Source organism: Agelaius tricolor, unplaced genomic scaffold (genome assembly GCF_023055355.1).
Source record: "Agelaius tricolor isolate 1412-34295 unplaced genomic scaffold, bAgeTri1.0.p SCAF_57, whole genome shotgun sequence".
NCBI classification, from domain to species: Eukaryota; Metazoa; Chordata; class Aves; order Passeriformes; family Icteridae; genus Agelaius; species Agelaius tricolor.
This window is the reverse complement of record NW_027269317.1, coordinates 947709-971588: the sequence shown is the minus strand read 5'-3', so window position 1 is coordinate 971588 and position 23880 is coordinate 947709. Positions and strand designations below refer to the sequence as shown.

Genomic DNA, 23880 nt, shown 5'->3' with positions numbered 1-23880 from the left:
TCAAGGCTGCAATGAGTTCATCAATTTCATCTTCCTCGGAGCTGCTTGAGCAGGAGCTCTCCGATTCGGCTGACCCTGTTGTTCCATATAATCTATTTTGCCTACCCCCGATCCCAGGAAGCCCCACGCAGGATTTGCTGCGTCTTTTAACCCGGGCTGCGCGTCCGCCTGCATCGGTGACGTCATCCCCCGAAGCCACGCCCTGGCGTTCAGGGTTGCCATGGAAACTGACGGGGCTGGGAGCGGAGAGACCCCCTCCCCCCACGGGCGGGGCCCTCTCCGCCCTCCCGGTATGAGGCTCCGCCCCCGGCTCCTCCTCCTCCTCTCGGGGCGGTGCCGTGGGCTGTGCCCGCCATCCATCCCCTCCCCTCTCCCGGTACGAGGCTCCGCCCCCGGCTCCTCCTCCTGGCCGGGGCCGGCGCCATCCCTGCCTGCCCGGGCTCGCCTTTCTCCTCCTTCCCTGCCCGGGGCCCCGGCTGAGCTGCGCCTCCCCCGCCCCCCGATCGTGCCGGCGGTGGCGGCGGGGGGGGCGCGCCTTGGCCCGGGCCCGACCGACCCCACCCTCGGGGCGGGAGCGACTCGATCTAAGCCTTCTTCCGCCTTCGTTTTACTTTTGTTTGCCAATATTGGCTCTTTTTCCCTTTTCTCCCCTTTTCCCTTTCAGGCTAAGGGATGCTCTTCCTTTTGCTTTGCTGCGGGGCTCCGCTGACACGCTGACACCAGAAAGAGCCTCGCATACTCCAGCTCACCTGAGCACCCCGAGTATTTATCCTCGCGTCTACGGGAAATCAAACTTGATATTAATCTCTTATCCCAACTACCAAACTCGGGCCTCGTCTGATTGTCCTCTAGTTCATACCGCGGCGAGATCTTTTCTGAGCGTCCAATAAGCTTGGCTTTGAAAAACAAGGCTCCCCCCGGTAAGGGCTCCCCAGTTTCTCAGTGCTAATCCCAGGGGACTGTTTCTCGGGATATTATCACTACAACACTCGCAGCAGAATATACACACGGAATTTTAACAGTTCTGAGTAGAAATTAAAAGACCCAACGAGCGAGAGAAAGAGCGAGATTCCAATCGCGGCGCTCCGGAGCGGCGCTGCGGGAACGATCCCCTGCGCCAGCACTGCCGGCCCCAGGCCAAGCCCAGCCCCGCAATCCAACCCCGCTGCTCACAGCGCCCGCCCTCCCTGAGCCCGGGGCGCAGCGAGCACCGCACCCGCTGCGCTCCCGAGCACAAAACGCCCCTTCCCACCGCCCCCACCCGATAAACGCAGCGCCCCTGCAGCCGCTCACGCCTCTCTCGCTCCTGCCGAGCTTCTCGGCCTCCCGCACCCTCGGCACCGCACCTGGGCCCCGCCAGTGCCGCGGGCTGGGGGCAGCAGCTGCACCTTCCTCTGCCTCTGCTCCAGCCTTGCCCGGGTGCCTCGGCTCCCTTCGTGCTCGCCACAAACTGATGCCTGCACAAGGCTGGCCTAGAACAGAGGCCAGACACGGTTACACAGTAAAGCAGGCATTTGTTAAAAGGCCTCCATGGATACACCTTGGGCAGAACGAGAGCCCAGCCAGGGCTACGCCCAAGATGAACCAAAATGGCCCCAAAATGGACGACCGGTCACGAGGTCTGTCACTTTTATAAGTTCTGCTACATTTGCATATTGGGGTTAATTGTCCAATTACAGCTTTAGCTGATGAAGTCCCATCCTTCTTGTTTTTCTCTCTTCAGTCCACGATGTTTATGCTCTTGGGCCTGAGGTTTGGATTATTTGTCCTTGGGTTCCCAGCTAGGGCAGGAATTGTTTTGTCTCCCTGCTCTGTGAACAGAGCTCAGCATCCCTTAATATGAAGCCCAGACCCACAGAGTAAAGCAGCACAGAATCTGAAAAAGAGAAAAGCCAAAACCTGAGGCATCAAATCCATGGGACCCCCCCACACTCAGCAGACCCCCCCCCATAGCACTCCCCAGGCCCCCCCATTGATTGAACCCCCCCCAAAACATCCCCAGGCCCTCCCCCCTCGGCCCCCCTGTGCCCCTGGCCTGTGTTCTCACCTGGGAAACCCCAAATTTTTGGGAATTCTCAACTAGGTAGCCCCAAATCCCTGGAAATCTCACCTGGGACCTCCAAACCTCACCTGGGACCTCCCAAAACCCTTCCAGGATCCCCCAAAACCCCCCAGGAGCCTCCAAACTCCACCTGGGATCCCCCAAGACCCCCAAAACACTGGTGACAGTGGGACAGAACTGGTGACACTGGATTGGTGACACTGGAATGGAACCGGGGACACCGGGTTGGTGGCACTGGAATGATGACACAGGGTGGTGGCACTGGAATGATGACACAGGGGTGGTGGCACTGGGACAGCCCTGGGGACACTGGGGTGCGGACATTAGGAAGGGACTGGGGACACTGGGTTGGTGGCACTGGGGTGGAACTGGTGACACCGGGACACAACTGGTGACACTGGAATGGGGACACTGGGACACAACTGGTGACATTGGGACAGGGACACTGGGACAGGGTGGGGGCACTGGGATGAGACTGGAGACACTGGGCTGAAACTGGTGGCACTGGGCTGGTGACATTGATACGGGGACAATGGGGTGGTGGCACTGGGAGCACTGGGACAGGACTGGGGACACTGGGCTGAAACTGCATTGGTGACATCAAGTGGTGGCACTTGGGTGGTGACAGTGGGACAGAACTGGTGGCACTGGAATTGAACTGGGGACACTGGGGTGGTGACAGTGGGGCAGCCCTGGGGACACTGGGCTGGTGGCACTGGGGTGGTGACAGTGGGGCAGCCCTGGGGACACTGGGCTGGTGGCACTGGGCTGGTGGCACTGGGGCAGCCCTGGGGACACTGGGCTGGTGGCACTGGGATGGAACTGGGGACACCTGGACAGGGTTGGTGGCAGTGGCACAGGGACACTGGCATTGAACTGGTGCCACTGGACAGGTGGCAGTGCCATGTCCCTGGTGGCACCTGTGTGGTGTCCCCATGACCCTGCAGTGTCCCTGGACTTGGCCTGCGCTGCCCTGGGGGTGGCTGAGGATGGTGTCAGTCTCTGTCCGAAGCTTCTCTCATCTGCCTCACCATCGTCGTGAAAAGGACAGAAACTGGGACCACCGAAAAAAGACCCTGGCTGGAATCCTGGTCTTGCTCTGGAGAGTTGTTCACCAGGATCCTGAGGCTGAGCAAAGCCCTTGGCTTGCCAAGCTGTTGTTTGCAGGTGTGTTTGTTTCCATGGAAGACTGAACCTAGTGAAAAGGAGAAGGGGGACACCTTGCCCTTTTCTTCCCTTGCACCCGCTTCACAACAATGGCCCTGGAATTTCCCCACCTCTCGGCCTGGCTGGACTTTGCTGGGGTGGTCCCCACAGAAGACCCCACATCTGCTTTACAACCATCGTGAGGGACGGACTGAGATGGGAGAAGCCTCTCCCTCAAGGACTGAGACATGAGACCCCCATGTGGAGAAGCTCCCCCTCCTCCCAAGGGCTGGGACTGAAACCCCCAGCCCGGGCAGGTGTGTGGGGGAGGCAAGCTGACCAAAGCCAGATGTTTGCCTGCACGTGTGGCCATTGGACCAAGGAGACAATGGCTCTCACCCACTGCTGGGAACATGGACTGTTTGTACTCTTCTTCAATACCTTTTTTTTCTTCCCCAGAAATTACAATAGACTATTCTTTACTACTTTTGATTTGATTTCAAGACTCATCCCCTTTCCCCATCTAAAAAGACTATAATGGGAATTTGAATTGACCAGAATCTCTGAGATCTCCCCTGATGTGACCAGGGGAACTCCATCAACTGAAGACTTCGAAGGATTTTGTCTCTCTACGTTTGGTAGTGTGGTGATTTGACAGGAAATGTGTTTTTTGTGATTCTGTGGTTGGGCCAATGGATATTCAGATTTTAATATTGGCATCTAATATGGCCATTAGGACATGGATCCGCCTCTGAGAACACGGGGTTAAAAGCAGGGCTCTCCCCTGGGAGGCTCCTCTTGGGTTCCGGTGAGGAAAGAGTTCGGGTCTCTCCCCCGGCCCAGCTGCTGGCTGGGCAGGGGGAGGGGAAAAGCCATGTGGCCGGGAGAGGTAGGCCTGAGCCCCGGGGTGGAAGGGTGGAAGAGAGAGAGAGAGACACCGGGAGCCATCGGGCAGCCCCCCCTGAGAGACAGAGAGAGAGAGAGAGAGAGAGAGAGAGAGAGAGAGAGAGAGAGAGAGAGAGAGAGAGAGAGAGAGAGAGAGAGAGAGAGAGAGCCGCTGCCTGGGACTGTAACCTTGAGACTGGATAAACATGGATAAACATGGGCCTGTGCCGGCAGCACGGCTGGGAAGGAGAAGGGGGGGGTTCAGCCGGCCGCTTGTAGGAGCTTTTAACCCCTTTTCGGAGAATGAGAACTTTACAGATCATTGACCTCTCCTAGAAGATAGAATGGGAGATGAGGAAGGAAATGTGCAAGTGTGAGAGAGCTCTGGGCGAGTGAGAAATAGTGGAAGAATAGAGAAGAATCCTAGTGGGAAGAGATGATGGAGTGGCTTTTGCTGGACTCTTTTTGTACAGCCATGGACAGACCCATGTTCCTTGTGATCCAGAGACTGCATCTAGGGGGAGGCAATGGCCACAGAACCAAGAGGGTTCAGTGTTGGTGCCCCTCGACCCCAGGGGGTGAAAAAATATGGGGGGGACAGGTGTCCCAAAGGAGAGATTGTGGGGACAGGTGTCCCAAAGGAGAGACTGTGCCTTTTTTGGATCGGGACAGAGCATCCTTAAAAAGACAACCCCAGAAGCAGCTCTGGTCCGTGTTCAGTGGTGAGAGCACTGGACATGAAAGGAAGAGGTCACAATGGCAGATGTACTCCGGGCGGTGCCACGAGTGACGCGGAAACGCACGAGGCTTCAGCTGTGTTTCCAGGGGAAGCCCATGGTACAAGAAGGACTCCTCTCCTCTTGATGAACTGAGGATTGATTGCCTGAAGGGTGGTTCTGGACTAAGAGTTGGTGATTTGAGGAATAGATGTATTATATTGGAAATTTGGTGGGGGGAGAAGGAAATGTATTTGTAAGGTTTTCGTTTTCCCTGTGTGTGTTCCTTTTATCTATAGTTTAGTGTAGTTAATAAAGTTCTGGTTTTTTTTTCCTAAGTAGGAGCCTGCTTTGCTTATTCCTGGTCACATCTCACAGCAGAAACCAGGGAGAGGGTATCTTCATGGGGGCACTGGCATTGTGCCAGTGTCAAACCATGACAGTTTTTTATTGGGGTGTGTTTGGAGCTCGCAGATTGTGGAATTGACCCCAAATATCATCTGGTGTCTCTGGGAGGGTTTTTTTTCTCTGTGTGTGTAGGTTTGGATCTTGCAGGAGCCCAAAGCTGAGCCCCTTGGGGGATCTTTGGGGGCCCACGTGGCCATTGCCCAGTATGGGCAGGGGAGGACATTGGTCCTGGGGACCCCTGGGAGAGCAGAGGAGGGGAACCCCTGGGACCCCCAGAGTGGGGAGAGCAGAGAGGGGCGATCCTAGAGCTGGGGGACCCCGGCAGACTGGAAAGGGGGGGAACCTGGAGAGGAGGGACCCCTGGGACCCCTGGGATCTCAGAGTAGAGCATCAGGGGAGAAGGGCCCCCATGGACCCCCAAAAGGCCCTGGATCATCCCTGAGCAGGACGCTGGAGAATGGAGAACCCCTGGAACCATCGGACCCCCATGATCCTAAGGAAAGGAAACCTCTGGAACCCCAAAAGTGGAGAGATCAGCAATAGAGAACTCCTGGGAGAGTTTTTTCTGGCTGAATCTTGATATGTGGAGATTTTCATGGACACAAGACTTCTGCTGAGTTCTAGAGATGGACCTGGCCAGGAGGAGCCTCTACTCCAAGGTGTTCCCACCTTGGTTTCCCCAAACCAGGGTCTGTCATTCCCAAGCTGTGGCCAGATGGAGGAGGAGGAAAAGCCCCAGAGATCCCGCATGAGGAGGGGCTGCAAACCCCGCCCAGGGAGGTGTGAGGCGGAAAGAGCCCCCCTGAGCCAGGAAGGCGGCCGGAGATCCAGCCAGAGCTCAGAGCTGGTGGAGAAGCCTCATGGCAGGGAGAAGCCCCACAAGTGCTTGGAATGTGGGAAGGGTTTCAGCTACAGCTCCACCCTAATGGAACACCTGAACATCCACACTGGGGAGAGGCCCTGGGAGTGTGGGGAATGTGGGAAGAGCTTCAGTGGGACCTCCGACCTGAGCAAGCACCACAAGATCCACACTGGGGAATGGCCCTAGGAGTTCTTGGAATGTCAGAAGAGCTTCAAATGGGATTCAGAGATCGTCACTCACCAGCACTTCCACACCAGGGAGAGGCCCTGCGAGTGTCCCGAGTGTGGGAAGAGCTTCGTGCGCTGCTGCAGCTCCATCGCCCATGGGAGGATCCGCGCTGGATGATCCCCAGTGACCCTCGTTGGGCAGAGCCCTGGTGACCCCTGTTCTGGCTGATCCGTGTTGGGTGGGGGGAAGGCGTTGGAGAGATTTCTTTCCCTTCTCCTTGTGCTGCTGTGATTTGGTTGGTAATAAATTCCCTCCGTGTGCCCAGGCCGGGTCTGTTGTGCCCGTGCGGGATTTGCTGAGGGATCTCTCCCGGTCCTTGTCCCCAGCCAGGAACCCTCGGTTCCATTTTCTGTCCCTGTGCGGCTGCGGGGGCAGGGACAGAGCGGCTCTGGGGGTGCCTGGCATCGGGCCAGCGTCACCGCTCGCCACGGGCACCGCTGAGATCCCGCGCCCCTGGGCACGCATTGCTGGGCTCACCTGAGCTCCCACCGGCCCAGCGCCCCAAGGTTCCCGCTTCCCAAAAAACCCCCAGCCCGGGGCTGCAGCGTCCCGGAAAGGCCTCAGCCAATGGCAGCGCAGGCAGGAGGCGGCGCAGCCAATGAGAGCTCTGGGCGTTGGATTGCGTCATCGGTTGCCGGGCAGAGCTTGTGGCCGATCGCTGCCCAAAAGTGGCGGCAGCCAATGAGAGCGCGCGGCGCTGCCGAGCCCGCCCTGCTCCGGACTGGTGCTGCCAGCGCAGCGCGGCTGCTTTGGGGCTGCTGCTCCCTGCCCGGCCCCGGCCATGGGGCGAGGGGCGGCAGCTGGGGCCCTACTGGTGGCACTGGTGGTGCTGGGTGCCCCCCCGGCTGCGGGCGCGGAGCTCTCGGGGGAGCGGTGTTTTGCGGAGAAAAAGAATTCCACAACTTTGTGAAAGTTGTAAAGCCGGTGTGTTTTATTACAGCGCTGGACGCATGCGGAATTGCTCTCTTTAAAAGACATGTGTACCTCTGAGAACTTCAGGTCCCTTTTTATCCTCCTCTTAAATACATATGCATACAGTTTCACAATAGGTTCATACATATTCATTTTTACGGATTTCGCGTGACATTTGCCGCTGGTTCTTTATCAGAAAGAATTCCTAGGCCGAGTTTACCTGCTCCCACAGCAGTTTCTGTCTCTCTTTATCTGTCTCCTCTGTATCTCTGTCCTTCATGGGCACAGTTTTCTCTTTAGCCTAGGCCTTACAGACTTAAGATGTACCTTTCACCTAAATCAAAATGGATTTCTACTCTGGGGGATTTTTACTCTGTCTCATTCCTCCCTTTCCTAGAAAATAAGTAAATTATTTTACTTAATGCAAACCTCTGTGATAATAGGTGTCTCTTAAGGCTTTACCATGTACATTTGATAAAGAAGTTAACACAGCTACTCGTTGTAGTATTCTCTAATTCTAAATTAGCAATATAATGAATAATCTTAAACTTATTCTAACTAATATCAACAAATCTACAACGGGATGATACAACTTATTAAAAATTTCATTTGCAGTTGGTGACCACCCAAAGATCACATCTCACCAGTGATGATCTGCATTTTGTTTTATTCTCTGTAGAATTCTGGTTATTTCTTTTGTATCATGTTGGACAGTAATTAAGGTTTTCTTTCCGCTTTCTTGGATTTCTTTCAAGATCCCCAGTAGGTCTTGGTGCTTAATTAATTGTTTTACTAATGTAAGGTCTTTCTCAATAGGAGTAGGTGATAGTCTGTGATACATTGTATAATTGGTTTTAATCAACTGGTGGGATGTCACTGGGGCCAAGTACGAAAAATCACACCTGATAATCTTAACAATACAAATACAGAAATTAGAATGATTTCTACTAGACAAAATAACATTGTTGCTATCAATTTTTACAGCAGCACAGGCAGTTCTCAGGCACACACACCCTTTTCCAGTATATACAAGCACAGTTTTCTGGTCAGTGACTGGATGAACTTCGAAGAGGCAAATACTCTGTTCAGTGTCTAGACACACATCCTGGGCATTAATAGTACTGCTTTCACAAATGAATCCCAGCTGTTCTCTTTGTAATGCAGGATTCTAAATTTACCGTCTGCTACTTTTCATTCATCTTTCGTGCCCACACCCTATGTTTTGAAGGGTAGAGCACTGTTTTTTCATGGTTTAATCCTACTGCAATGATGGGATGGATAACGTAAACAGTGGCATTACGTATGGTAAGCACAAAGGCAGTGGCCACATTAGAAGCAGCATCATAGGTGAAATTTACCATAGTCCACCAGGACTGAAACTTCCTTTCAAAATCAATCACATTATCCCAGACAATCTTCTGAATTTCAGCTGGAAAATCACCTTCACCCCCTTCCCATATGATCAGAGCTGCTGCTGCCTACATCCATAACTGTGCTTGTATACAACGGAAAGCTAAAGACACATTATCTTGAACTCTTGTACTGAGTGCTTCTACTATTAACTTGTGGTCTTGGTCCCTGGCCTTTTCTCACTTTGGCAGTACTTTTGAAATCTGCCACTGGCTTGTTCCTAATGCCAATAGAGATGACTGTAAAGGCTGCTTCAGTTTTGTTAGGCCACCTGCTGCAGTGGCCAGTTTATTCATCAGTATTTTTGAATCAATTCTATTTAAAACTCCTAATCCTGTCCCTAATATCCCAATTAGATCCTTTCTTATTCTGCTCTTGAGGTATACTTGTCTTTGTAACAACATTGTCTAGCTCTCAAAGGATGTTCTTAGGAAAGAGCAGCAGGCTGGTTGGATTTCTGAGATGTTAATTTGCATTAGCAACTCAACACGTTTGAGAGACCATTCTGGATTGAACAACAGTTGTTGTTCACCCACATTCCTCCCACATAGGGGCCTATTTCATACACTTCAGGTTCAAGTTTGGGTTGAGTCTGAACTATTTGAGTCCTAGTGTGGGTTGTATAAGGTCTTGCTGTTGTAAAAAGTGTCTACTTTAAATTTAAATGAAAGTCCGATAGCATCTCGAGCCCAAAGGCAAGTCACTTCCACAGGCTGCATCAAGGTGAAATTACACCAACAGTCTGATTCACTTGGGCTATCACAAACTTCCTGGTGTCTGTATACACCAGGAGAGGTTGAGACACTAATTGCATCTGGTCTCTCATGAGCTGTCCCATTGACCACTGGGCACGCTACTTTGATTTCTTCTCCTCTGATCTCTTGAAGTGTCCACAGTTCTCATTCTTGCCATTCTTGCTCCTCATATACCCGATTCCTGTGGATTACTACAGTGGATAGGTTTAAATCTTTTATCTCAGAAAGTTCTCCCCTGGATCCAGTATACTGATAAAAAGCCTGGGACCAAGGCCATTCAGCATTGCTTTGGATAGAGGTACTCTCTAGTTCTAAAACTTCAGTTATAATTACATACAAAACAATTCTGTAAATTAAAGTATGAACTACTCTTGACCACAATATACTCATTTTGTCCAAGTAAGTTTTAATCTCAGTTCACTGTCTCCTGGTGTCCCTCTCCAAGGGGCTTCTGGGCCTTCTTCACTCGAGTGATGGATCCAGGCGTTCTGTTCTTTGATTTTGATTGCAGTGAAGGTGGTGAGAAGCACCTGGAATGGTCCCTCCCACTGTGGTTCCAAAGTCTTCTCTGTAAGAGACTTAACATATACCTAATCTCCAGACTGTATGTTATGTATTGGTCCATCTAACTCCCTGCTCCGAGTTCCAGCCACGTGCTTTTCATTTTCTCTGAGCTGCTTGCTTAAAGCCACCATGTAGGTGGCTAACGTTACTTCTCTAATGTGAGTGTCTTTTGTATTTTATATGGTCTTTTATAAAGCATTTTAAAGGGACTCAGCTTTTCTTTAGCTCGAGGTTTAGTTTGAATTTGCAACAGTGCCAGTGGAAGAGCTTGGGACCAGGGTAGATTAGCTTCTTGCTTCAGTTTTACAATCTGCTGCTTAATCAAATGATTCATTTTCTCTACTTGGCTGCTTGACTGGGGGTGGTATGGAGTGTGAAGTTCTTAATTTATGCTTAGGTAGCTACTAATCTGTTGCACTATTCTGGAAATGAAATGTGATCCTCTGTCCGAGGATATTGTGGCTGGAACTCCGAAGTGTGGTATTATTTCTTGCAATAATATTCTGGTCACTTCTTGAGCTTTGACAGTTTTGGTGGGGAATGCTTTTGGCTACTTTGAAAATGCATCTGTCAATACCAATAAATACCAGTACCCCCCTTTCCTTGGGAGTTCTGAAAAGTCAATTTGCCACTGCTGTCCAGGCCCATGGCCCCTCCCAATCTGATCAAGTTTTGGTCTGGGGGTATTTTTGGGGTTAGTCTGGAGGCAAAGATCACACTGTCACTTGAGTAATAGTGGCATATAAATTCCTGGCAACGATTCTCTCAGTCAAATAGGTGTTTAGGGCATCCCAGTGTGTTTTCTGGTGCTCCTCCCTTACTAGTGACTACAACAAATGGGAAGGGATTACCAGCCTCCCTTCAATGGTAGCCCACCCTTCTTGGTTGTATGTCCCTTTTTGATCTTTGATTAGTTTTCTATCTTTCTTATTGTATTCTAGCTTACCTTCAAGGGAAATTTGTCCACCTGGAATTAGAGCTCCTTTAATAGTTACCTCACCTTTCACTGCTTCCTTTGCCTCTCTATCTGCCAGCTCATTTCCTTCTTCCAATTCTGAGCTCACTCTCTGCTGTGCCTTAATATGCATAATTGCTACCTTTTCAGGCAGCTGAACTGTTTCCAGCAGCTGGATTATCTCTTGTGCATGTTTGATGTTCTTTCCTTGTGAGGTCAGCAGTCCCCTCTCTCCCCAGATGGCTCCATGTGCATGCATGACTCCAAATGCATACCTCGAGTCTATACAGACATTTATTTTCTTTCCTTTTGCCATTTCTAAGGCAGAAGGAAAGAGAATCAGTGCAATTATTTTGGCCTTCTGTGCAGAGGTGCCTGTTGGCAAGGGTCCAGATTCTATTACCTCTCTGCAGGTAGTGACTGCATATCCAGCGTGTCGCTTTCCACTGGCAACGTGGCTACTCCCATCAGTGAACCAGGTCTCTGCACCATCCAAAGGAGTGTCCTTCAAGTCTGGGCATCTGGAGTAAGTAGCTTCAATGGTCTCCAGGCAATCAATCGTGGTGTACTGCTTCTCCTTGATCCCACTGAGAAAAGAAGCTGGGTTCACAAGGTTAGTGACTACAGAGTCCTTTGCCCAGCATTGACCTCATACCTCAGGTAGATTACTTTCTGTTTCACTACCTGTGCCTTTTTTTTTGATACTCTGTACCCTTGGAGCCCCAGGAAATTCAAAAGGCTCACTGTCCAGGCCACACATGCTTCCCTCGTCTGAGTGGCTATCAGGAGATCATCCACGTACTGCAATAGCCTTCCTTCTTCTTGTGGAGCTTCCCAGGACTCTAGGTCTTTTGTAAGTTGTTCTCCAAACAGAGTAAGGGAATTTTGAAGCCTTGAAGGCCTTGAGGCAACACAATCTATGTGAGCTGGGTTTTGTGCCTGCTTTTAGGGTTTTCTCATTTGAATGCAAAAATTTTCTGGTTGGCTTCATGGATAGGGAGGCTAAAGAAGGCATCTTTCAGATCTAAAACAGCAAACTAGGTTAGCTCAGGTGCCAAACATGTTAGTAGGGTGTATGGGTTTGCCACAAGGTGTACTGCCTGACCCTAGCTGGTTGTTTTCCTTAACTTGCACAGAAGGTGCATTCTCTGCCCTCCCTGCTATGTTAGAGGCCCATACCCCAGGAAACACTGGATCCATTATTTTCTTGTTAATTTCATCCTTATTTTCAATTTCAGTTTCACTAATTGTTAAAATTAAGCTCAGTGTATCTACATCTTCTTGATCCTTTACCCCTAAAATAATCTCCCCATCTTTAAATGTGATCTTTGCTTCCAGCTGCTCCAACCAGTCCCTACTCAACAGGGCCTTTGGAGAGGTGGGCATATACAAAAAACTAAGAATATTTTGATGGTTTGCAAAATATGATTTTTCAGATTGGCCAGTTGCCCCCTTACCATAACATAATCATCTGTTATAGGCATCAAGGCTTTATTTAACACTGAGTTTGCTGCCCCCGTGTCTACTAAAAATTCCATTTTCTTAGCTCCCATCTTTCTACCCCATCCCAACTCTTTGCCTTAATTCAAAGTCTTGGGGTATAAAATAGGCTGAACGCACTCAGCTTTAATTATTTCTGCTAGGTTTCTTAAATTACTTGAAATTCTCTTTTCTACTAATTCAAACACCCTGTTACTTCTTTGCTTCTCGTGACCGGTTGCTACTAAATTCCTTAGAGCTCTCTGAGTAGCCTTGGTTTCCTTAGAATAACATAAATTATAAAGTGCCTGTCTTGGTTTCTTCCACTCAAACTCTGCTTTACAAAATCTCATTCTTTTCCAGTTCTCTTCCCGCACAATCTAATTCAAGCATTGTTTCTACTGACACTCACTTTGCTGGCTTGCAAAAAGCTGTGCCTGTTACAGCAAAAACTCTGATATGCCCAAAAACACAGACACAGACACACACCCCCCACATCTCAAATTCATGAGAGTCAGGGCTTAGGTTGCTGTGGGAGGGGAATTCCTGGAATTCCTTTAATTTGTTTTACCACAGTTAAACATAAATCACCATACTGCAGTTTTTCCACAGCATTTAAAATGCTACACTTTTTGCAAACAAAATCCTAAAATCTCCACAAACACAAGCCTACAATACCGAGAATCAAATTACCACAATGTGGGGGAAGAACCACACAAACTCACTGGGAAAGGGGTATCTCTTAGAAATGCCCACTTTTCTTGACACAACCCAACATACAACACTTCAGCATCTACCCACATCAGCTTATCAGCTTCTTCTGGTCCTCACACACTCTGGACACAATCAAAATAACAGCACACAGTAAAATTCCAGGGACCAAGTCCAAACTACTGCGGCAGAGGAATCCCCTGAGTTCATCTAGCCACAGTTAAAATGTGCACAATCTACACAAATCACACATCACCACCTTTAAACACAATAAATGAATAAATGTCCTCACCCACGTTTCTCCACTTGTTCCACTACTCCGTGGGGTGTTCCCTGCCCCCACAGCCTGCCCCAGCCGGTGCTCCGGGCCTCACCTGGCTGCTTCAGACACGGGTAGAACTGCCCCTGCATGCTGTGGGTACACTCGCTCGCTCGCTCGGTCTCTTTTATACACCACGCACTCACACGATTACAAACACACTAACATTAACCACACACTGCATTAACCATACAATGTCCAGACACCACAAGCACACAAAGTTCATGTTCACTCAGCTCACCCCAGAGTCGCTAGCGGCCGCTCTATTGAACAATGAACCTGTTCCCAGTCACGCTATCAATCGGGAACCTCTGCCGCCAACCATGCTCCTGGTCGATGTCTGCCTGCAAGCACAGGGACGAGGCTGTGCACTCAGACGTCTCTGAGTGACTTAGCAGCCCTGTCTCCCCCGGCCCCTTTGACAGACATACCGTGTATCCACACACCAGCAGATCGTTGTCTGTATCCGCAGGAGGCAAGCCGAGATGGAGCAGAGCTCCTCCAGGAAAGTCCCAGGGTGCACCCAGGAGTCCGTCCTCCCTTCCGCCCCTGAGAGGACAGACAATCTCCTGGCTGGCTCGCCAAAATGATTAGTGGAAAAAAAAGAGAAACTCCACAACTTTGTAGAAAGTCATTAAGCCAGTATGTTTATTACAGTGCTAGGTGCATGTGAAAATCGCTGTTCTCCCTAAAGGACATGCGCACCCCTGAGAATTCCCCCTTGCTTATACACATGCATATAGTCTCATTCATATTCATTTTACTGATTTCACATTGCAAGTTGCAATTAGTTTTTATCAGTCCTTGCGCTTTGCGCAGAGAGCTCTCTGGTCAGCCTCAGCCTTTGCCCCCGACAAAGACACCTCTGCTTATCTCAGGAGTTTGAATTCCTTCTCTTGGTCGAGGCCATTCTGCGAGCACAAGATTTTTTCTTTGTTTTTTTTTCCCTCTCTTGTGAGAACAGGGAGTCTTAAGCACAGATAAACAAGTTACAGGCTCAGAACGGCACATTTCACCTAAATCCAAAAATGTATTTCTATCCTGTTAAATTTCTACTTTGTCTCACCCATCCAAGGAATGATGTGCTCTGACTCCATGATTTCAAAGGCTGAACAGATGCGTTATTCTATACTATATTATACTACATTAGACTATTGCTATACTAAATCTATACTAAATTACATACTAAAGAAAAACCTCTGACCCTTTACAGACAGTCACGACCCAGCTTTGACCTAACTGGTCAATCAGTCCAAACAACCATCACCAGTGTCCAATTAACAAATCACTCTTGGTAAACAATCTCCATAACACCTTCCACATGTGCCAAGCAACAGGAGCAGCAAGATAAGAATTGTTTTCTTCCTCTCTGAGCTTTCTCAGCCTTTCCACAGCTACCCAGGAAAAATCCTGTGAGAGAGAATTATGTCTCTATTAAAGAAATGTGAATACCACAGGGATTTGTTCTCCCTGGTCTCCATCTGCAGCTCAGTGCCTGGGGGAAGGAAGGAATGAGGAAGGAAGTATAGAAAGAGAAGAGGAAGGAGCTGTGGACAAGGAGAGGATGGGATTTGCCTCTGTGCTAGAGGGAAGGGAAAGGGATCCCACCAATTCATCCCTGGCAGGATGGTGTCAGCAGTGGGATTGTCCTGCAGCCAGGGGCAATGTTGGGCTGAGACATGGAGCAGAGGAGAGGGGGAGAGGGGCAGTGACTTCATTCTCACCTGCCTCAGTATCCCAGGCCATCTTCCTTTTCCTTGCAGCCTCCTCCAGCTCCATCCAGACAAAGATTGGGATTGACAAATCCTGGCTTGGGGGAAAAACAATGGGTCAGCACCTTGGTCCTGCTTCCCAAGTACAGCTCTAAAAGTAACTGCCCTGCTCACAGTTGGATGGGCCCAGACCCTGCTCATCTCCAGCCTCCCCCACCCCTCCAGGCTGACAGGATCCCCCAGCTCCAGGATTGGCCTTTGCTGCTCTCCCCACTCTGATGCCAATGTCCCCCCCAAAACTGGTACCACCTCCCCAGCCAGTACAGACCATTTGCCACAGGAACTCTCCACAAGTCTCCAGAGGGGCATCTGCGTCTCACCTTTGGATTCCTGCAAGATCCTAACATCCCTTCCTCTGAAAAAAAACCAAAAAAACAATGGATCTAGGACGAGCTCCCCCTCCCCGCTCACCTGTGGGATCTGGGGGATCAATGCTGCTAGGGCCAGGGGAGCTGCAGACTCAGAGGGCGGGTGGGAAAATGGCCATGCTTCTGCTGGGGCTCCTCCTCTTCCTCCTCCTGTTCCTGCTCCTGCTCCTCCTTTTCCCCATCCTCCTCCTCCTCCTCCTCTCCCTCCTCTTCCTATTACTCTTCCTTCCCTGCCCACTCCAGATCCCACCTCTCCCTCATGGCTGCAGCACCACCAGCATTTGGGTGGAGGGAATGCCCCATGAGCCCCCCAGGGATGGGCAGGGGGCTTGGGGACCCACCCAGTGTGGATCCATTCCCCCCCAGAGCCCCAGAGAATCACTCCAGGAATCGAATGATGGGGACACAATGGGATCCCCTTAGAACCACCCTTTTTCTGTTCCATCCCCACCTTTCCCTCCCCATACCCATCATTCCTCCAACCCAAAGACCCCTCCCAAATCAATTTGGGGTTGCCATCCCTCTCGCGCTCTGAATCCTCTTTTCCCCTGCTCTTCTGCCCCTATCCCATTGTCCCTCCAGCCCCCGCCCTCGCCCCTGTGCTTGGTTTTGGGGGATGCAGGCCCCTCCTACTCAGTCTGGGGGGGTCACATCCCATCTTCCTCTCAATTCTGGCAGCTCCTGGCTGCTTTTTCCTGGGAGGAATCTCTCAGTTTTGGCACTTTTGGGGTTTAGCTTAAAATTGTGACAGCTCTCTCTGGCTTTCCCCTCCTGTTGTGGCCTCTCAGCTGCCCTTGACTCCCTGGGGGTGCTGGGATTTCCCTCCTGGGGACAAGGACGTTCCTCTCCTTCCAGGAGCCCAATGCCCGGCTGGGGCTCCAGTTTAGGGGGTCCTTGAGCAGCTGCCCCAGAACCTCCCCCAGGGTCTCCCAGCACAGCCAGAGCCACTCGGCCTGGGGTCCCCAAAGGCCTCAGCAAGCCCCAGGTCCCTCCCAGGAACCCTCAACCCCCTCCAACCCAGCATCCCCCACATCCCCTGCAAGTTCCCCCCATGACCCAGGCCATGGCCATGTCCCCACTTGTCACTGCCCATGTCCCACCATGTCCTCACCCATGGCTGTCTCCCCACCATGTTTCCATCCCTGTCATTGTTCCCCACATCTCCATCCATGCCCATGTCCCCCATGTCCCCACAAATGGTCCCATCCCTGTTGATGTCCATGTGTCCCCCAAGTCGCTCTCCATGTGTCCATGTGTCCTACCATGACCACACCCAAGTCCTAGTTCAATGTCTATTTTTACCTCAATATTGGATATTTTAAAGGGATAAAGAGAAATTAAAACAAAACCAAGGCCAAAATAAAAGGATTTCCTTGTCCATACCAGCTGAGGATCCACTGTTTAGGTAGAAGGGAAGAACCTTTTTTGGTGGAGTTTCTACCCCACTGTCTCTAAAATCTTGGTCTTTTCCCCAGTTTTTCACCATTTGGCTGCAGAAGACACTCTTGGGCAATAGGAAATCAAAATCGTGGAATCCCTGAAGTTGGAAAAGACCTTGTCCTGGTTAAGGGCAAATTCGGGAGTGAACCCCCAGAGGAGTTCCTCTAGAAAACAGAGGCCCCTCCCCCAGCTGGTTCAGGGAAAATAAAATACCTTTTTGGAGAAAAGTGGAAAAACTGGTTTATTACACAATAAAACCTAAACAATATTAAACAATAAAACCTCTTGCTGCTCTAAAAGAGAGACAAACTCACAAAGTCCCTCTGTGGGCTGTAGCTCAGCTCACTCAGTCCCTTATCAGTCCCTCCAGTGCTGGAAATGCCACGGCCCAGGCCTGGCCTGGTGGGCGACAGGTGTGAGCTGCCCCTGCTCTTCTGGTGTTCAGGCCAGAGCAGGTTTAAACAGGTCCAAAGAAAACGGAAAAAAACACCACAGTTCAGGAACTTGTTTGGTTCAGCTAGCTAAAACTAACTAAAAGCAAAGGAGAGCTCTGTCCCGCTGTCTGTCCATCCGCAGACAACACAGTGCAGGAGCAGGAATGTGGAGGAGTGAGTGCAGTTTCTGAAAACAAACTCCGCACTTCTTCTCTCCCCCTTCACTCTCAGGACAGGTCTTGAAGGTGTAGAACTTATTATTCAGCATAAACAGAACAGACGACTGGGGATACAAGCACCAAACAGTCAACCCAGAATATACCTCAGGGACCATTCAGTACTCCTTGATGTCACCAGAAGAAAGATTAAATACAACAGATTTTATGGAGTTGAACGTCAGTAAATCGGCTCTCCCCAAGGAATTCCCATTGTAGGCCTGCGTCCTGATGGATGTTCCGGCCGCTGGGTTTATCGAGGTGCCTACAGGGAACCAGGAAGATGTGGAGCCCCCCCCAGCCAGATGCCTTTCAGCTTGGATCACCGGACCATGGATCACCAGCGATCTGCCCAACAGGGGTCACTGGGGACCACCCTGAACAGGGATCCTCCCATGGGGGATGGAGTTGGAGCAGCGCACAAAGCTCTTCCCGCACTCAGGGCACTCACAGGGCTTCCTTTAGTGGCGCCTCTGTTGGTGTTTGGTCAAGATTGACCTCTGTGAGAAGCTCTTCCCACACTCCCCACACTCGTAGGGCCTCTCCCCGGTGTGGATGCGCCGGTGGATGGTGAGGTGGGAGTTTAGCTTGAAGCCCTTCCCGCAGTCGGGGCAGCGGAAGGGCCTCTCCTCGGTGTGACTCCGCTCATGTACAAGGAGATCGGAGCTCCTGTGAAACCTCTTTCCACACTCTGAACACTTGTAGGGCTTCTCCCCAGAGTGAACACGCTGCTGGTGTTTTCTCAGGTCCGAGTGCCACCCATAGCTCTTCCCACATTCCAAGCAGGTGTAGGGCCGTTCCCCCGTGTGGATCACCTGGTGCCGAATCAGGGCCCAGCTTTCTCTGAAGCTCCTCCCACATTCCCCACACTTGTAGGGCTTTTCCCCAGAGTGGATCCTCTGGTGTTCTGTCAACTGGAACTTGATGCTGAAGCTCTTCCCACACTCCCCACACTCATAGGGTTTTTCCCCAGTGTGGATCCTCTCATGTTTCCTCAAGCCAGAGCTCTGGCTGAAGCACTTCCCACATTCCACACACTCATAGGGCTTTCCCCCAGTGTGGATCCTCTGGTGTTGCATCAGGTGGCCCTTCTGGCTGAAGCTCATCCCACATTCCCCACACTCGTAAGGCCGGTCTCCAGTGTGGATCATCTGGTGTTGCATCAGGCTCCCCCTCTGCCTGAAGCTCTTCCCACATTCCCCACACTCAAAGGGCTTTTCCCCAGTGTGGATCCTCTGGTGTTGGATCAGGATGGAGCTCTGGCTGAAGCTCTTCCCACACTCCTCACACTCATAGGGCCTCTCCCCAGTGTGGATCACCTGGTGCCGCCTCAGGCTGGAGCTCCAGCTGAAACGCTTCCCACATTCCCCACACTCATAGGGCTGTTCCCCAGTGTGGATCACCTGGTGCTGGGTCAGGTCCAATCTCCGACTAAAATCCTTCCCACATTCCAAGCACTTGTGGGGCTTCTCCCTGCCATGAGGCTTCTCCACCAGCTCTGAGCTCTGGCTGGATCTCCGGCCACCTTCCTGGCTCAGGGGGGCTCTTTCCTCCCTGCAGCTCCCTGGGCTGGATTTGCAGCCCCTCCTCGTGCGGAATCTCCAGGGCTTTTCTTCCTCCTCCATCCAGACACTCCCTGGGCATGAAAAATCCTGGTTTGGAGAAAAAAACAAAATGAGAATGTCTTGGACTGGGAGCTCCTCCTTGCCCAAGTTTATCTCAGGAAGTCATTGGGAATCCTCTGTATGTAAGAACCTCCAAAACACCAAGATTCAGCACAAAAATCCTGCCAACTTCAAGACACAGATCAAAAACTCCCAAAACATCATGATTCAGCAAAACCTCCCCCCAAAATATAAAGATTCACACACAAAAAAAACCCCAAAGCAATAACATTTAGCTCAATAAAACTCAGAAACACCAAGATACAGCACCGTGAAAATCGTGGATTCTGGGGATGCTACTGGGGCTGGGAGGGAAGCCTCAGATATAGGGAGAAGTGGAACCTTGTGGTGCCTCCTGTTTCTGCTCCTCCTCCATATCCAGTGTCCTTGCTCTTTCTCCCACTCCTCTTCCTCCTGCTATTCCTCCTTCTCTTGCACAATCCCACCTTCTCCCACGTGCATCGTTTGACCATTTTGTTCCTCAACCCTGCTTCTCCTCCTGCCCCAGGCCCAGCACCCGCTGCCGGCTCCCTCTTGCCCCCAAACCCACAGCATCCCACGGCAGGGGCAGGGATGGAGCTGGGGCAGGTCGGGCTGGGGCAGCGCTGGGCTCTCGGCCGCTCCCGCCCGCACTCGGTCCCCACTGCAGCCGCTCCCGCCAGGACAGTGCGGGGGGGCCCGGCCTTGGCGCTGCCCCACTCCCACCTCCCCAAATTCCCCTCGCATTTGGAGAACAGGGCATGGATGGTGTTGGTGTGCTGCAAAGGGATTGGGTGAAGGGGAGTGTGCAGCAATATGGTTAAGGCAAAAAGCTGTAGGATGAATCTTTGTGGGAAGGAAAAGGATGATGGAAAAGCAGAGGAAGAGAAAAATACTGAGGACTGGGATGTTTTTCAGCAGGGTCTTAGTCTCAACATTTGCCAGCTGATCATTTGTATCCCCGGTTTCCAGGAGAGGAAAACAAGGAGGTCAGGGTTTCAGGGGGTTTCTCTGTGGGGGGCAGCGGCAGCACCGGGCGCAGAGGTGCGGGACCGGGAGCACGGGCTGGGGGCCTGGGGGGAGCTGCGGGGCCGGGCCGGGGCTGTGGGGCAGCCGGGGCTCAGCGCCGGGCGCTGCCTGACCCCACCAGCCCCGGGCAGGGCCGGCAGTGGCCCCCGGCCCCCAGGAGGCTGCGGGACGCCCCGGCCGCTGCCCGGCCCCGTGGAACTGCCGGCCCTGCCCGCCGGGGGGCGCCTTTGGACACTGCGGCAGGACAGGGACCGGCTCTGGGATACGGGCTGGGGAGGGCACCCTGAGCACAGGGACGAGGAGCAAGGAACACCTGGGAAACGTGGATTATACATTTTAGCATGGAGATTGTCTTTTAAGGATTTTGTTAGGGTTACTGGAGATACAAATGATTTTACAGAAAGCTCAGCAGCTTTCAGAGGATGAGCACCCACAGACACTGAGGGGGGCTGCAGGAGGGGCAGAAGAAGGCCCTGCAGCACTTGGGCACAAAGGCCCAGCAGGTGAATGCAAGAAGGGAGCAGCAAAAGGCCAAGCTGAAGGCAAAGGCCAGGGCAGAGCTCCTACAGCCCCTGAGGGATCAGCCCCAGGGCCCAAGGGGGCCCCAGCACCCAGGGCACGGGCTCAGCCACAAGCACCCGGCAGAGGCATTGCCCTCCTCGGCAGGGGACAGCCCACCCTAACAGCCCCTGGCAAGGAATCAGGGCTCCAGCTGCAGGGCACAAGGACACTGCAAGCACAGACAGCAGCACCCTCAGGACCAGCAAGTCCACCCCTTGATGGACATGGATTGGCAGGGCTGTCACAGCTCCCATCACACCAGGGACCCTCCACACTGGAGCCCTTGAGAACATTCAGGTCGGTCTGCATTGAGGGGAGGCCTCTCCTGATGGACACAGGGGCCTCTCAATCCACTCTGAAGCTTAGACTTAAGGGGGAAAAATGCTAAAAATATGTTTGATTAGTGAGGGGTTAACTGGGAAAGATGTATGGTTTTATTCAACCACTGTTAGCAGATTTGGGAGATGGATTTGAAATGCATGAAGTTTTATTTGCTCCTAATTGTTATTATGATTTACTGGGAGGGGATTTGATCTCAAAACTCGGAATGCAAATTAATATTATAAAAGGTGATACAGAGGCCAGTTCTGTTGTACCTCTGTGTCAAATGTCTGGCAAGGCCTATGCTGAAGTGAACCCAGAAGTGTGGGCAGCCCCAGGGAAAAGGGGAAAATTAGATATGGAGCCTCTCCAAAGTACTCTGAAGCAACCAGGACAAGTGGTGTCTAAAAGCAACAGCCTGTTCCAGGGGAGGGAAGGAAGGGGAATCAGACAAAGCGCAGGTCACCGCCCCATGCTCAGCTCAACCCACGGAGCTCTGGGTGCTTCTAAGAGCCTGGCACTGAAATGCCCTGGGCAGGAAGGCTTCAAAATCTTCTGCTGACACCATGGCACCTAACAGGGGGGCAAAAGCAATTCTGACTGCTTCAGCAAGCACTGGATCAGAGATCAAGGTAGATTCTCCCACAGGAAGCTGGGCTGGCACAGAGCCTGCCCTGGCACTTTGCTGTTGCCAACACCCAGCCAGGACATCGGCTCCTGCCTAAGGAGTGCAAAGCAGCACCACTGGTGGCCAAGGGGCCCATGCCAAGTGTCCCTGAGGCCAGAAACAGCCGCCAGCACAGCTGAACACGGGGGGGGGGGGGGACCCCTCAGCCTGGCCTCAGGGGCTCTGAAGCCCCGGAGATTTGCACTTCCCGCCTGCAGCAGGACCATGGCAGCCGCCCCTGAGCCTGCCCTGAAGGCAACGCAGCAGCAGCCAGGGCTCCACAGCGGGCCAAGCCCCTGGGCCTGCCCACAGATCCTCTGCTCAAACCCTCGCAAATCCTGGCCACCCTCCTCTGGCACCTCCAGCCACTGCGGCCAAGCCTTGCTGCCACTGCTGCAGCTTCAGCGCTGGCTGGGCCTGCACTGCCACAGCTGCTGGGGAGCACCACGGCACAATTCCACTCTGGGGCTCACTCACACCCACACTCTGGGCTGACTGCGACTGCATTGCTGCAAAATGTACCCATTTTGGTTCTTTTCAATCTTCTTTCTCAACTTAGGCTTGGTTTGCCTTTGCCTTGGGGAAAGGAATTTTAAAGGTTTTATTTAAGGGCTGTTACAGCACTCAATGGAGATGAGTTCAACATCTCCACAGACTGGGAATAGCCCAAAAGACACCCACAGAGATAACGACCAGCAACAAAACATCAACGCCCAGCAGCAAACAGCAACCAACAGCTACCCCAGACACTGCCCCCGGCACAGCTGGAGACACCTGGTCTGGAAAAGGCTGAGAAGGAAATCCAGGAGTGTGGACCGAATTCACAGCAGAGGGGAAGAAATCTGGGTCCAACAGGAAACCAAATACTAAAAACTTACATAACTTGGAAGCAATGAACATTAAAGCAGGGGATTTAGATTGGTTCAGACTACATAAAGTTTAGGAAAAATCCAGTAAAACACACATGCCATGGAATGATTTTCTCTGCACAGCCGGGTTATTTGTGAAAGAAATTATTTCTGTTGCACATCCTGGCCAGAAGCAAACAATGCCTTGACTCTCTAACACTAAAGAGATTCTTGGAGAGTTTTTGTTTTCCCTGCAGTTTCAGTGACAAAATTAAAACCTGAGAAAAATTTTTCATAAAACCCACACTTTATATTGACAGGTAGGTTTGACACAGAAGTGTGAGAATCAGTTTTTGGTCTGGGTTTTTCCATGTTCGCCTTTATGCTGCATGTGAAAAATGCATGTATTTTATGATTGGCTTTTCGCAAATATTAAAATGAATATTATATGTGTTGTGTTAGAAAGTAATGCTCTATTAGTTTTCTTAAGTACTGTGTTAAATATAGTTTTAAGTTATAGAAACGATGCTATGCAGGATACTTTTTTAAAAAGAAAGGACTCGCAGCTAGATAGCAGCCACAGGACACCTAAATCTTTCAGAGAAGAATTTATTGCCCTCTTATCAAAAGAAAGGAGCCTCGAAGGTGCTATTAGGATTTGGAGGAAGACGTTGACCATGACCAGAGAGAATCCTGTATTTGAATGGAATTTATGCATCATGTTTGAAGTGTATGAATATGCAACAGGCTATTGTTTTTAAGGGTTAATCCTTTGTTAACGGGTGTCCTTTTTCAGGCTCGTGCTGCCCAGAAAAAGGTACCGGGACATCCGTAACAGTTTGTATAGTTTGTATTTATTGCCTCATATTGTCCTAATTCAGTTTGTCCAAATTAATATCACTCTAATTGTATTACTATTTTTATAACGATTTTATTACTATAAAACTTTAAAAAATTTTAAAAACAAGTGATTGGCGTTTTTAACACTGCATTTTGCAAAATTGAAGAGCTTTAACGGTAATACTTTTAACTCGTAAATAGTTGATACTTTTTTTTTAAAAAAGCAGATTCCGGGGGGGGGGGGGGGGCAAATGTGACTCACCAGGTGGCTGCCCTGGAAGAGAAGCTTCATTCCAGGCAGCCTGCAGAGGAGCTTTAGAAATGCAAATG

The 23880-nt window shown here is 51.2% G+C and overlaps 1 protein-coding gene, 1 long non-coding RNA gene and 2 pseudogenes across 2 annotated transcripts in view; 2 read left to right on the top strand and 2 right to left on the bottom strand.

The window, feature by feature from the left end:
- The window catches only part of LOC139604975 (zinc finger protein 271-like), a 254765-nt pseudogene that overhangs the window by 117005 nt on the left and 113880 nt on the right, over positions 1 to 23880 (top strand).
- LOC139604984 (uncharacterized) overlaps positions 1 to 23880 on the top strand; it is a 109733-nt gene that overhangs the window by 52275 nt on the left and 33578 nt on the right. The window lies entirely within an intron of this gene.
- Positions 1 to 23880, bottom strand: part of LOC139604939 (zinc finger protein 551-like) — a 179888-nt gene that overhangs the window by 154403 nt on the left and 1605 nt on the right. The gene's annotated exons all lie outside the window — the stretch shown is intronic.
- On the bottom strand, positions 14033 to 19277 carry LOC139604934 (zinc finger and SCAN domain-containing protein 2-like; annotated as a pseudogene).